General features: G+C 40.1%; 1 protein-coding gene across 6 annotated transcripts in view; it reads left to right on the forward strand.

The window, feature by feature from the left end:
* The window catches only part of ARPP21 (cAMP regulated phosphoprotein 21), a 443,564-nt gene that overhangs the window by 159,073 nt on the left and 268,882 nt on the right, over positions 1 to 15,609 (forward strand). The window lies entirely within an intron of this gene.

Genomic DNA, 15,609 nt, shown 5'->3' on the forward strand with positions numbered 1-15,609 from the left:
GTCTTCAGTTAATATTCACCTCTGTACGCGATGCAATTACATACACACTGGGCGGAGAGTCTGAGAATGTGTAATGCGTAAAGCGTGATGCATTCCCATCGATTCCTTTCATGAAAGGCTGGCCTCCGGAGGGTTGCAAGGGGGCATGCATTATGTATGGCGCAGGGTGTTATCTTTTCTGGTGCTTTGTGTGATAATCCAGTGCAGACCACAGACACGCGAGCCGCACAGTTTCTGAAATCCTGATCGGAAATCAATGAATTAAGCTACTTGCGCGGCCCATGTAATCGCAGTTACCGGCCGATAATGTCATTCTCCTTGGCAAGCTTTAATGAAAACAAAGATTAGAAGCAGAAGCTCACAGTAGCGAGGGATGGCCGCCCCGTTCAGGTGGCAAACAGCTTTTTTGCTTGTGACCGTAAAGGCTGGGTGCGGTGATGATTTATTTATGTGTTTAATATCTCCCTCCTCACTGGAGATTTACTTCATAATTTCAAAGGGTGAAGTATAACTCGCTGAGCAGAGCTGCTGCCCGCCATCTTAATTGCGGAGCCTGATCGTTGACCAGGCTTCGGAGAGGCACAGCAAATGGTGTGTTGGTGCTTCTCTCTTTTTTAGTCCTACAGCCTTTTGCAGTCTGCGTGCATCTTAGAATGCTTCACTAGAGGGCTGATAATACAAATCCGCCAAGCCCTGATCAATTTCATTTTGAAAAACTGAACAAAGTACATTTCTTCCGACTTGATATGGGGCTAATTATGTGTCAATCATAAATCAGAGTAACGGATGTAACTCTGATTTATGATTGACTTACTTATGGACAGAGACTGGCCAATTCAAACAGGAGTTACCTTCAGTGACCCTCCCATGCTCCTGATTTACTCCTGGAAATAGAATACAAGCCAGGAGTAAGTCAAAGTTACTGGGAGTAACTTCTTTGTGAATCAACTAATGCCTAAAGGGGTAACACAGATTTACTAATGAAATTGAATTCGGTGAATAAGCCCCTGTACGTTTTTTAATGTCAGAGGGAGGTTTATGTCATTTCAATGTCAATGTCAATTCCTCGAAATAAGTTACTTTGTGGTAACCTCGAATTTTTACTTTGAAATTTGTATTTGTATTCATGGGGTGCCCCACCCCCCCAAAACCCCTGCCCTCTACACTACCACCCCTTCACTGAACCCTCCTAACCCCCTTTTACTCTTTAACCCTTTTGAAGCACACATTTGAAGTTATTGCCACAAAACAACAGGAGACATGATGAAGCATAGCCTCAACCATTTACTCTTGAATCAAGCCTTCCTTCATTGTGTTTTGAGACCAATACCTTTCATGCCAGAAAGACCGTTTATGCACAGGGTTAGTTCATGAATAAGGACATGCTAAGGAGCAGCCCATGGCTACAACAGTTGAGCAATTCATATCATTCTTAAGGTCATTACATCTCGCTCTGTTTCAATGGAGTTTGGAGTGTCCACTCCACCACTTCTGAGGTGGCATGAAACCTTGTGCTTAAGTTTATGCTTGTGTTTTTGGTCACTGTTACAGTGGCATGTGATTCTAAACCACGTTTTTCACATATTGAAAGCTTTTAATACAGATCTTAAACAAATATATTCGATATGGTGCATCTGGTGAAATTGCCTTTACATTTCCCTCTCAGTAAGGAGCAAGACAGGGGTGTATACGTTTGACCTTTATATTAATTACCTAGTGAGGGAACTGATCCATATTCCAGATTTCCCTACTCTGCCAGGTAACACCTATCCCATTCTTGCAAATGCACATGAAGCTGTCTTGTTGGCCAGGAGTCCAAAGCACTGCAACCTGTGATTGATGAGTGTGCCACCTTTAAAGACAGCAGCAATATATGTATTAATAAATTCGAATCTAAAGCTGTAGCCCTCAGTTTTAATAAACCTCCTCCTTGACCAGTTTGATGTAAAGAAGGGATTTTTTTTTTATTAGAGACCTATGATTATCTGGGCATCTCTATCTCCTACAAGCTTAGCTGGTCCAAACAGATTGCTAGGATATCCTTGCATATGAGGCAGATAAATGCTGCTCTTTTACTCTTTACCAATACAACTGGAGCGTCCCAGTTTTACCACTAATGAGGCCATATCATGAAAAGGCAGATGAGATGGCATCCTATGGAGATGGTGTTTGGGCTTTATAGATGTACGAACATTGTCAATCCAAACATCCGTTCTCTGTCAATCCCATCTTTCATGCTTCCAGCAGAGCGTGGGACCCATATATTGAGGACCTTCTATAGATCCATCAATCTTATTATAGTGCTCAATCTGGATTACTCCCACAGTGACTGTAAGCAGGGACCTATTTATGGATGTAATGAAGAGCGAGGTAGCCGGTGGCGTATCGTGGCTGTGTTATGTTAAAAGAGATGTAGAATAGTGTTGGAAATGTGGTTAACAAACTCAGAATAAGTTCAAATAACGTATAAGCAAGTAATTAAGATTAATCTCAGGACAAGCAACAGGCTATAAGAGAAGAGGTGTGTTTGTAGAAATGTACACTAAAATGCTACTTTCCATTAAAAACAAAAATTGATCCAGGATCATGTGTGGCATGGGTGAAACATATTTCTGCTTGCACAATCAATCCAGAACAAACCACTGTTGAATGGGATAGCATGAGCTTGGCATGCTGGTACATCAGAAAACACATATCCACTTGCACTTTAACTGAACCAAAAGATCTGATGCACTTATGTTCTTTTGCCCTATTCATGTTCCAATCTGCTGTTGCTCAGTAACCTGTGTTATGGAAATATGGTTATAGACAGTGCCATTGAGCTCTTTGTTTTTTCTTTGTTCTATAGTATGTTTTGCAGTTGAAAACATTTAGTGAGTGCAATGAAAATTTGATTATATCTGTAATTGTATGGTGTATAGATCTACTCTCTACATATATATATACGCATGAGGTTTTATGGTGATTCTCTTTTTCATGAAAACATTGACTTTCCAACATAAAGTATAATAAAAACAAGAATGAATGATAACCTTCAGAATGTAACTGCCGAGTCCACACTGCTTGGCAATTTTGAAAGAACATGCACTAGTAGTGTCCTCAAATGTTTATAGTATACAGAAAATTGTAGAACAGAATCTTTATTCAAGAAGCTAATTCTCTCATTGATAAGTCAATTCCACAAAGCATACCTAGCTAATCCCATGGAAAATGCTGCAACTTTTTAATTTAGATTTGGTTGTCCAAGCCCATGTTATCTTACCATGTAATGTAACATGAACATGTACTTCACCATTTACCATGGAGTAGTCTCCCAGAACAAAAGTTTTTCCATTGGATGTGTTCATACTTTTCATGTCACTGTGCCCAACAAACTCATGCAGTCTAGGGCTAGTCGACTGTGGCAGAAGGTTGAATGTGTAATACCAGAACTCCTGCCATCTTCCACTGATTAATTTTATTCTGCCGGCTCCTGTCCTAGATTTGCATTGTCTGATCCATTGCTGAGTGTAGTGCGCCTACTACTGTGTGTCAGAGAGAGCAGTGCCACTCTTAGCAAGCACTTGATCTTTGTGACAGACTTGATTCTGAGCTTGGTTCTGCTCGAGTTATTTGTAACGGGGATCTGAGCCCTACTCGACCAGGAACTCACTGACAGAGCAGGAGCAGGGCACCTCTTTCCCTTTGGTCCGCAGAGCCCCACACGAGTCAAGGGAAATTACTATTCGCTGTTTGATTTCATAGCAGTGAACAATCATTTAGGTTGTTCATACCTGTGACATAACACCAGTGAGGTACTAGCCTTATATTTAGCCAGATAAACACAACAAACCTGTGCTCAGAGCTAATTGCTAATATGCTTGAAATTACATCAGATCATTAAAATTGGCACATGCCGTAATTAAAAATTGAGAATGGTTTGCTGTACTAAGACCTTTTTGGGCCCGCAGCATAGTCACCTTTGCCCCAAACCCCGTACCAAAGAAATTAAGGAATCCAGAATCCAGAATATATGGTTTTGCCACCCTCACCATGATCAAAACCCATAGCTTGATAAGCTGTCCCACAGTGATCAAAGCAAGCCTGAGAACTCCCTTCCAGTCTCCTTAACCTTCTTAATTCTTGCTGGAACCAGAATAATAAGTATGTGCCATTTCAAGGGCAACATTAGCAGTCCACAATGAGAGTACTTGTTTTCTAGAATAGGTTTTGGACACTTTCTTACTATATAGCAGCCACAAGGAAGGTATACGGCCAGGACAACGATAAGTGGGCACATGAAAAAGGTACAATTGCCCCAGCATAGACAGAGGGCTCAAATTAGTAGACTTAAATAATGTAAACATGCATATGCATGGATCCAGGAGAGAGATTGTAAACAACAATCTCAATAGGCATACCATATCATAGCTATTGTATACAGATTAAAAGCCACCAGGAAGTTTTGCTTATCCGGACAAAGACTGATACATACTTTGTGATGTTCAGTTTATCAATGGTCACTACCATTATATATGAAACATCACTATAGCAAGATAAACCATGTGTTAGGATTTTTTTGAAGAACTAATTTCCTCTTGGGGACTGATCATTTTTAAATGTTTTAGGGACTGGCAGTTTTGACAGGTTAGGCACTATGAGATTTCATAAATTGTCCTTGGCCGCTCATGTTCTTTAAGAGGTGAGCTGGGATTTGAGCCCAATCTGCAATTTCTATTCTTAATTATATTGTTTCTCAATTCCTATCAGACAAAATGGTACAGTTATCTGTGAATTTTTGATTTACATAAACTAAATAAAACACTGTTTCGTAGAGCTGACATGACAATTACACAAATCACATAATAACCCAACGTGACAATATTTAAAAACAACATTATGAGCTCATATTATGCGATAAGAGAATGATTCTAGTTTCATTTTCTCCATAATCAAAGTATCCATGCAAGTTGCAGAATACGAACTGATGTCAGATTAAAATATCTCATCTGGGGTTTTCTATTGTATTTTAAAGCTTTAAAAACACCCAACATAAATCCTTTTGGATTGTTACTTATGATGTGCAGAGAAACCTTTGAAATTGCATACAAGAAGCAAACCATTTTTGTGACATAAAAGCAGATCTAAAAGTATGCATTTGGTTGGCTCTGTCCTGTCTAGGGCCGTTTTCGCCCAAATGGGCTACATAAAAGTAAAGATGAGGAAATGGCTAAACAATGCATTTTGCATGTGAGAAAGAAACCTTTGCGTGGTGGACTGCACAGTGATACATGGTGAGATAGATGATTTTTCCAGGGTCATTAACAGCCGCTGGCAAAGCTGGGATAGGAGCCTCAACACTGTGGGCCTCATCACGAGTGTGGCGGTAATGCTGGTGCTAATAGCGCTGGCGCTATCTGCCCTACCGCCAAACCCACCGGCGCTATTAGCGCCGGATCACAGGTTTGGCGGATTTGGAAATCCCCATTCCCCATTGAGCCCATTCGGGAATGCCCCATTCCCCATTGGGTTCAATGGGGAAATTTCGCGCTCATACCGTTGGCGGATTTCCCGCCGGCGGTATGAGCGCAAACTTTCGGCGGATTTCCCCCCAGCACAGAGCTGGGTAGAAATCCGCCAAAGCCCTGATTTGGCGGACCCTTAAATCTGGTGGTAACAGCGCTACCAATGGATTTAAGGGTTACAGCCAAACTCGTGATGAGGCCCTGTGTCTCCAAATTCTTGATTCTTGCTACCTAATCACATCTCCTGACTAAAATGTATGTTCTTCATTGGGTGGTGTTGCTCAGTTTCTACAACCCTCACCTGGAGCAGCTGAGCTCTAGACCATCACCACATTGATGCTAAGTTACTTTTTATAGCTAGTTTTATCTGGTGCAGGTACATTGCCTTGTAGCACAATGGGTTCTACTAACACCAAATCATATACACACATACAAAATAGGCCTACATTTGCAGGCACATTGAAATAAAAGCCTTGATTGACTGGATATCTACGAACATGGCAAAGGATACAAAATGTACTTGAGCAAACACACACACTTTGTATTACCAAACCTGATACCTCCAGACATTACAGCAGAAAAAAAATCATGTATTTTGCGTCACACTTAAGCAACACATAACGGGATACCACTGGAAATTCCTGCAGATAGGCATTCTGCATGTGCAAACAAAGGGAACCCGCCAGACATGTGCACTGATAGGGATAGTGCATGTGAAAACACATTCCTGCAAGGCCCAACTGGACATGTTTCAAAATACCAGAAAAGCCAGACACACACACTTGCTGACACACACTAAAACACACCCTCGCCCACTCATAAATGTACATATACACTCAGTAACAGCAATAGTAAGCACACTCTTGCACACTCTCATACACGTCCAACACACAGATACATACAAAGGGTCTTGAACTTAATCCTTGCAGCCACTGGGAGGTGGAGAGATCTGGTCCCTGGGCTTGAGTTCAAGGATAAGTCTTGCAGTCCTGTTCTGGATTAGTTGCAGAGGGCAGAGAGTAGAGGAAGGCAGATTGAGAAAGAGGCTGTTGCAGTAGTCCAGCCTAGAAATAACCAGAGTTCTGGAGGCAGTGAGATTCTGGGGGAAAGTGAAAAAGGGAAGAGTCCCTTTGAGGAGGAACAGCTGGTAGTGGGACTTCTTGGTGTCATCCGAGATGTGAGGAGAGAAAGAGAGAGTGGAGTCAAAGATGACACCAAGGTTTTTTGCCTTGCAGGAAGCCGAAGGAAGAGGAGCCACAGGTGGGCGGCCAGAGTGAGAGAGGGAATGCAAGGTCAAGAGTCCCAATGAGAAGGATCTCTGTCTTACTGGCATTAAGGCAGAGATCGCTGGAGGTGCACCAATCCTGAATCATAGATAGACAGTCAGGAATGAGCAAGAGAGGAGAAGAGGCTGAGGGGAGCCTGAAGGAAAGCTGAGTGTTATCCGCATCACACTGACAGTTATAGGAGAAGGTAGAGATCAGGTTGGCCAAAGGGGACAAGTAGAGGTTGAAAAACCAGGTTGAGAGGATAGAGCCCTGGGGAATGCCACAGGTAGAGAGAGAGGTGGCGGAGAGAAAGGGACCAAGTTGGACCAAAAGGAAGGAGTTCAACCACTGCAGGGCCTGATATGTGATGGCCAGGTTCTCACAGAGTCAATTGATCAGGATGGCGTTTTTTGAGCATGTTGAAAGCAGAGAAAAGATCAAGGAGGATGAGGACGGAAGGAATGCTAGAATCAAGGTTTGAGAGCAGATCTTCACTGGTGTTCAGGAGAGCAGTCTCCGTGCCTCTGGCAGCTCTGAAGCCGGAGGCACATACTCAGCAACACACATACACACACAAAATGTGTTGAACCAAAAACATGTACCCACTATTATAAAAAAGAAAAGTCTGCAAATGATACTAATGCCACCTGTAATAATACTGTAGACAGTGGGTGCAAGCAAAGTTTATCATGTTACAAATCAAACCTTACCTTACTGTACACCACTAGTTCACCTGGCCAATTTTAATAATAGTACTGATGTAAGCTGGATAGAATTACTTTGTTTATAATGTGTGTTTAAAGTAAACTTAATGTTGGCATGCAATTATTTGTTGGATATCCTGTTTTGTTGTTTTGGAGTGTTAGCAATAAGCTTCATGTTGGCATCCTCAACGTTAGTTAACATTACTTGTATATTCAGAGGAACCTAGACTCGGTTCTACAAATATGTTTTATTCAAGGAATATATATATATATATATATATATATATATATATATATATATATATATATATATATATACACATATTGGTATTAGTAAGTAGATCTAAAATGTGCAAGAAATGAGACATACAGTAATCTCACATAATGGTAAGCAGACCAATGACAATGTCATGTACAGTTATGTTGTGCTGTATTAAATGTATATATGCAACTAACATTGTGATCACCTTGGCCCTATTGCAGAGATATACAATCAATGAGTTGAACAGTTATCTGATGTACAGGTGGGCTTTCAACAATTTCCTGAAAGTGAGAAGGGTGTTCTTCCTTAAGATGTTCGGATTGCTCCATAGGCTTGTTGTGTGAAGAGAGTAGGGCTAACCTCTCCACTTAGCTCACTGAAATGTGGGAGTGTAAATGAGTTCAGACATAGCAAAGAAAATGGTTATTGATGTCTAAAGTGATGCTTCAAGACAATTTATTTCTCACTGGGAGTTAGTGGATGTGGTGCAGGGCACTTGTAATGTGGGGCACATGTGGGTGTTTTATGAGGATTCTGCCTGCTAGAATATGTGGTATAAGACGCAACATGCTGAATTGCAGTAGTCTCATTCTGAATTTACAAGCATTAATTAACACACTTGATGAGCAAAAGTGAAATATGGCAGCCATCTTCTCAATACTTTCATGCATGCTTGAGAGAAGTTTATAAAATTGCACCATTCGAGTAAGCTGATCGTCATAGTTACTTAAAGAGCTGCTGTACGATATGCAGGCCTTGTCAGAGAATGATATACCAAATATTGGTGAGGTGGGATTTGGGCTGCCTCGTAAGCAGATTGTGTCCAGGGACGCCATTTAGGGGTCACCAGATGTCGCACTTGCAACTCCTGTGGTCTCCCTTACTACCCCTAAAAAGAAAACAGAAAAACTGCATTTTTTGTTATTTTCTTTAAAATGAAGCTCCTGGGCTGTGGCCATCGTCATGTGGCTATTTGTCTTTCTGGAATTCCATACAATAGTTGCTAGACTCATTAAACGTTTATTTCAGGCACACTTCAGGGTGCGAGTCATCAATTTTGTCTGTTCTTAAACACCTCAAATTCACAATGAGGACAGAATCCTCCAAACAGCATTTAGAGTAGAATAAGCATCAAATCATTTTAATAATGCCTTTATGCAATGATTTGAAACGTTTACTAAAGAAAGTTCTAGAAGCGGACTTGGAACAACTTCACGGTCACCAGCCAAGCACATTACTCTGAAGTAGTTGAGCAAATAAGGTGATTATCACGCTAACAACATTGAAATGCATCCTAAATACCTAGTACACAATCCTAAAAACGTTATCTGTTCAATAAAAAAATAAAAAAAACAACCTCTGAATTATGTAATAAATCACTGCCAGGCCCACATTGTACATTTTATTTATTCATGCTCTCTGATGTTCAGCTCCCTGCAAGGGTAATTACATCCAGACAAGGCTTTGTAGGATCTAATGTCTTTTTCTAATGGGCTTATTGTAGAAATTGGATTTGGTTTGAGAAATCACAGGCTATTTAAATAAATTACCCAGGCTTATGTTTGGGCTGTAACATATGTTATATTTTGTCTTCACATTAGGAGCTTCTCACCACTAAGGAGTCACAGATGCTTGCATCTTTACGTTGGAAGTTAAATAACTTCCAGGTAATCTGCCTACACATCTGTTGTAGTTATTGATGATGGCTGTTCAATCATTTGTGATATTGGCGTGAAAAACTATATTGGGGATAATTTAAATGACTATGATGTATTCACTTATTTTCGAATGGAAAGAAATCTGTGTTTCATTAATTTACATTATGTATTATTGTGCTAAACCACAATACTTTAGGTGAGCGTTGGTAAGCACCACACAAGCATTTTTAAGTGTATGATGTCAGATCATGGTAGATCATCAAGATCACTCATATACTGCAATTGCTCAAAAACAACTGATGCAGAAAAAGTTCAATACTTCACAGAACAACTAATGGGCTGTTTCTGTGTGTATGTCTGTAAAAGCTGTGCTTAGAGTATGACCATGTTGCATATAGCTGCTATGCATTATTAGTTGTGCTAATTAAATGTTCCCTGTGTATGGATTTGATTTAAATGGTGAACCACTGCATGCAACTATTAACACTGTATGTTGGAGACATCAGGCGAAACAAATTAACACTTGTTAGCTGTAAAGTCAAAGGGCCAGATTCATGGAAAATTTGCCCGGTTCAAAGTGAATTTACAGTACTAAAAAGTGACTTTACACTGCCGACACAAACCCTGATTCATGGAACTGTGCAAAGTGAATTTTTGATGTGCAAAGTCCGGGCCAAGTCATTTTGTACTGCAAAAATTACTGTGCGCTGACTTTCAACGGACAAATATTCCATGAATCGGGCCCAAAGAGTTTATTATGCTGAACATGTTGACTATTTTGGGTAAGAAAAGCCTATCTTGGTTTCTCTTGCATTCCCTTCAGTATTCAAGGTGCACACTGCTACATGACAGCTGAGGCTTTCTCCAACATGCTCGGGGGACAGGCCATCCATTCTGCAAAAGGCTGTCTTCATATTCTAAAGGGGTCCAGGCATTTGGCCGTCATAGATGGATTTGAACTTGGACAGTGCCATAGATTGAAAACTGCCCTTTCCTTTTGGGAGTGTACCCAGTTGTATGCATGTGGACATTTTCAAGGACCTTATTGATTAAGATCCTTTCATAATAATGGATAATAGAAATCACAAGGCTCCTGGGCATTATACTACATGGGGGAACTCTCATCAATCTTTTTGATAACAACCTAAAACGTTTGACTGTGACCATACCGTTGCCTTTGCATGGTCATTCTCAGTGGTTTCATGTTCTTAGCAGGTATTCATCCTCAGTGTGTTGGCCAGTGACTTTAATAAACTTACAGAACCAATTGGACCTGCTCAAACTACTCTGAATATACATTGAACCAACCGATTTTTCGATGAGTCAGAGATTGGCGAATCATGCAATATTTACATATTAAAAGTTTGTATACACAATTAATTATACATACAAGATGAGGTGTCTTTTACACAGTTGGCTTCTGCTGGAATGAGGTCATAACAATAATGCTGAAGTAACTATACCCCTTTTTAAAGGTGCATTATAAAGTGCCTAATCTTAATCTTTCCTAATAGTTCATCATAAACACTTGAACGTTTTTAAGATATGTACATGTTTTGTTCTACCCTATGGGTGGTACATCACACATTTGGGAAAGTAAACAACTAGAAGTCTTCATGCTAAGACGTAAGGGAAGGGAAACTCAACACTCTCATTGAGTGCTTTTCCTATGACATAGTTTACACCTTTTCCTCCATGTGTCCACTTTTTCGTTGCTCCCTGCAAGCCTATAAAAACATATATTTTACATGCATGTCTTTCATTCACCTCCAGCTGTTTTTCTCAGTCACCTCTATATCTAGCATCATATTCGTCATGTTCTAAGTAGCCATATTTCCTAAAATGGGTGCAGCATTCCTTTAATTTAGATTTGTGATTGTGCAATGAGCAGTAATAGGAACATTTCTGCAAGTGGCCCTTTTTTATTCTGGGCTACTGCACAAATGGAAAGTGCCGGTAAGACTTCAAGTGGCACCCGTGGTCACCTAAGAAAATACAAGTCTGATCATGCCCCAAAGTTGTGTATTTTATTTGATTATTTGCTATAGGAAGTGTGGTCTTTTAAAGGTATTGCCTTTTCTAATGTCAAAAGCCACACACATACCAGAATGTCTACCCTCTAGCGTTCTACAGGCCAAAGGTAATTTATTTCTGTAACTATTAGCAGTATACCTATCCATTTAGTTTATCTTTGCAAGTGTAGCTCATGCGCACAGCTTTACATTGAGCCGGACACTCATAGGCAGTATGATCATAGCATGGTGAGCTTTCGCTTCCTCATGGCGGCTGCACTAAACTGCATGAAACCCAATAGCCCTCTACTTATCCTAGGTGATTTCAATTTGGTTTTCAATGACCATAAAAACAGACTAGCTATTTCCTTGAGGAACATTCTAAATGTATAAAAACAACTGCCAATCATAACAAAGAGTGCACTTTAGATTGGATCTTCACTTGTAACATCTGCCCTTTCGATCCCAATTTTCTAAACCTGGCCTGGCCAGACCATGTTGCAATATGTTTACCCAAATGGTTTGCCCTGCCTTTAGTAGAGCAAACACAAACTTCGAGTCAGTAGAGAAACAAATGTTGGCTCACTGACCAATGTCTGGAGCCACATCTATCTAAGCTTGAAGGTTCTATGGAGATTCTATGGAGACCACTTCTCATCATAATCACACTGTAATTACATATAACCAATTTACAGCTGGTTTCACTGATAAGGTTGCACTGCTAAAATCCAAATTTGTCAAATGCACGTCAATTGGTAATACATGCTTCTCCCCTGAACTCGAGCAATTAAGAGCAGCAGCACCTAAAAGAGCAGAAAGGAAGTAGAGGAACAATTCCAATCATGTGCATTTAAATTCAAAAGTGACTGTGTTAAATATAAAATGAATCTGCAACAGACTGGTGCAATTCCATTCAGTGCCACTTTTGTGATAAAATTGAAAAGCTAAGATCTAAATTAGATGTATGCACCCCATGAGAGACAGCTAGCTTCAGTGAATTACTGCTGAGAAATGCAAGGCTCGATCCTGAACATCTTGGACATTGCCCTCCGACCACACGTCCCTCCTTCAACTTCTCTAACCTTTTGACTAGGAAACTCCCTTTATTATAGCTATACATGTCCCAACGACCTCTGACTATCGTTCAACATAAAGCAGTGTTCCAACATTTTCAGCTCTAATTCTACTAATTTGATCAATTCCTCGTTCACCTACACAGATATAACCAATGCTCTGAAAAAAGCTTGGGTGACTCCACTATTAACAAAACCCTCCTTGGACCTGATGGTTTGCTTGAACTATTGCTCAATCACAAATGTCCATTTTCTATTGTAAATATTGGACATGGCAGCTACCATTCAACTACAAGCCTCTGAACGGCATTCCTTCTTCTGAGATTGTCAATTTGGTTTCTGTCCACAGATACATACCAAACTGGTGCTAATTGACCTTAAGGGCCCCCTATCTATTGCCAATATTCAATATTGCCAATAGCGAGGATGGTCTGCTAATGCTCTTAGACGTTTCAACAGCTGTTGAATCACTGACCATAACATCTTAATCAAACGATTTAGAATACTTTTCTGTGATAATGGCCATGCAATCTCTTGGATTGCTTTTCTTCCCAGCAGATTCTCCATAGTAAAGATTGCTAATTTCCAATCCAGTCCTGATTCAGTCTCCTGTTGGGTCCCTCAGCGATCACACATATCTCCACTCTTGTTAAGTTTATTTATTTAAAACTCTGGCATGACCTACTGAATGACCTAGGGGTCACAACTATTTCTGAAACCACCCAAGTTATCTTCAAGCTCGACAAGTATCCTAAAGAAAATATTATACGCATCCAATACATCTTTGGCATAATTGAAAAAAGGATAGCTGAAAACTGTTTAGCTTTAAATCGAGGAGATGACAGAACTTCTCCTTATTTCATCCTCTAAATCTTTCTCTTCAGTCTTGTAATCATTTTCTGATATACCTCTAGCAGGTTATTCAATTCTGATTTCTGAAAAATTAAAAGACTTTGGGCATTATCCTCAAAACTACTCTTTCTATTAATGGTGAAATAAACTCAGTAGTCAGTACACCAAATGTTTATCTGATGTTACTGTGACAACTGGTCCCCTTGGTTTCTGAGATGCACTCTGCCACCTTAGCTAGAGCCATCATTGGTGCTAGACGTGATTACTGTAATTCACTCAATTTTGGCGCACCAAAACTTCGGATCAAACTCTTTCAGGTCCTTCAAAATACGGTCAGTTAGGATTATGTGTAGTAGCGCAAAGCATGCATATTTCCCCAAGCTTAGTAGGCCCCACTGGCACCCGTTTAAATCTCATATTATATTCAAACTCCTTACATTATTCCACAAAACTATGTATGGCTCACTCCCATTGTATGTCACAAATAGTCTACAAATCTTCTCCCCTGATCACCATGTGCCAAGGGCGAGGTATCTTGTCCTTGGGATTACCTCCCTGTTGCCAAGGATGAGATACCTCTTCCTTGGCACTTCAGGGGTTAATGAAACAGAAAACATTAGAAGGCATTGAATGGCGAAATACCAAAATCACCAAAAAGGGCCTTGGCACTGGGTGGAAAACCCATGGCAGTAAAAAGGTTAAGATCCAGCTCATCTAAGTCAGAGCAGAAGCCGGCCCTAATCGTCCTGGCTGAAGTCCTCATTTCTTTATCTTTGAACCCAATAAAGGTTAGTACCCAAAATCACACCCTGTCTTTACAATTTGATTTAGCCATGGACCTTCCTTCCTTTGCATCACATCATCAATGCATGTTTGTGTTAAATGTGCAACAGGGTTGAACCATGCTGAACCACATTGATAGCAAACGAAAGGCTGGTACCAATCACAGAATCTGAGTTACTTGATCTCTAAGTAATTTCTTTGAGGATTATTCATTAGTGGTTGAATGCGTGAAAATGAGCAGACTACACATTTGCATTGATCTAATTTGTTATAAGGCAAGAGGATTCACCATTCGTGTGTATGTAAAGCTCTTTTGCAAAAGGGCTATATAAATAACAAATCCATATTGCTAACCCCATATTGAGTCATTGTTTGAATGTTCACAGTGAATCTACGCTTTCAGAAGGTTGTTAAAGATTTCCTCATCTATGCACTTAGCCGAGGGAATGTTGTGTTTCTCTGACTGAGTGTGGGATTAAGTCATAGAGTATATACTAAGTGGGCTCTGTCGGACTGTATTGATTAATTATATATGAATGTATACTTAAATAATTAAAGAGCCCAATTACACACAACGTAATTATGCAAAGATGGTCTATCAGTCAGATGTTTTGTTTCTTTAAGGAATTAATTAATATTAGAGTGAATTGTTTTTGTGCAGGCTAATTTTGTCATTTGTAGATGGTCTTAATACTGTGCAAGACGTGCTAATGTGATTGTTCTTGCAGAAGTAACCTTTCAGGGATCTAACCTCTCTGCTGGAGTAAACCTTTACTGCTTGAGAACTGGTTATGAATCAATGGCAACGTCTTGTCTCCATCCCTACCCTTTAAGAGACAACGTATTCCAATGTATTACCAGACAGGATATTTCTATCAGACAAAAACGGTAGATAACATTGCCACACTGAAAGACAAATGGTCTTCTTAGATAGTCTATATACAGTTTACATCAAGGAAGAGCTGCACTCAAAGTAGCTCTTATGAACATGTGTGAAAAGTCTCCTCAGAAGATTGACTGATGCACTTTTTAATGACAGTTTCCAGAATAATCTGCTAAAGTGACACTGTTCCCGCTCAATCCCTCTCAATTGTTCCCACTACTTTGAATCCAGCTCTTCTTAGTCTACCATGCTTCTTCCCCCTCACCCTCTAAGTTCCCATATGTTTCCAGTCAGTTCAAATCTTTTTTGCCAGACATTGGTATGTTGTAAGCATTGTCTGGCATGTTTAGATCTTCATTTTTATTTTAGTTGCTTGAATATTCCAATGCAGAGCTCCTGTTGCATGCACAGACATGGAAGAAAAGGCTTTCTTTCCTGCAGAATGAATTCTTCCTGTTTATGCAATTAACCTCAGTTGCTGAACTCATTATTAAGCCACTGGCCCACATAGAACGTGTATTACTGGTCAAGAGAATCTCGACATAGTGGTTTTCTGTCCATTCTATGCTTGGAGCTCTCCAATGACTCTCAAAAACGTCCTTACACATAG

Source organism: Ambystoma mexicanum, chromosome 5p, assembly GCF_040938575.1.
Source record: "Ambystoma mexicanum isolate Mex_15411 chromosome 5p, UKY_AmexF1_1, whole genome shotgun sequence".
Classification (NCBI taxonomy): Eukaryota; Metazoa; Chordata; class Amphibia; order Caudata; family Ambystomatidae; genus Ambystoma; species Ambystoma mexicanum.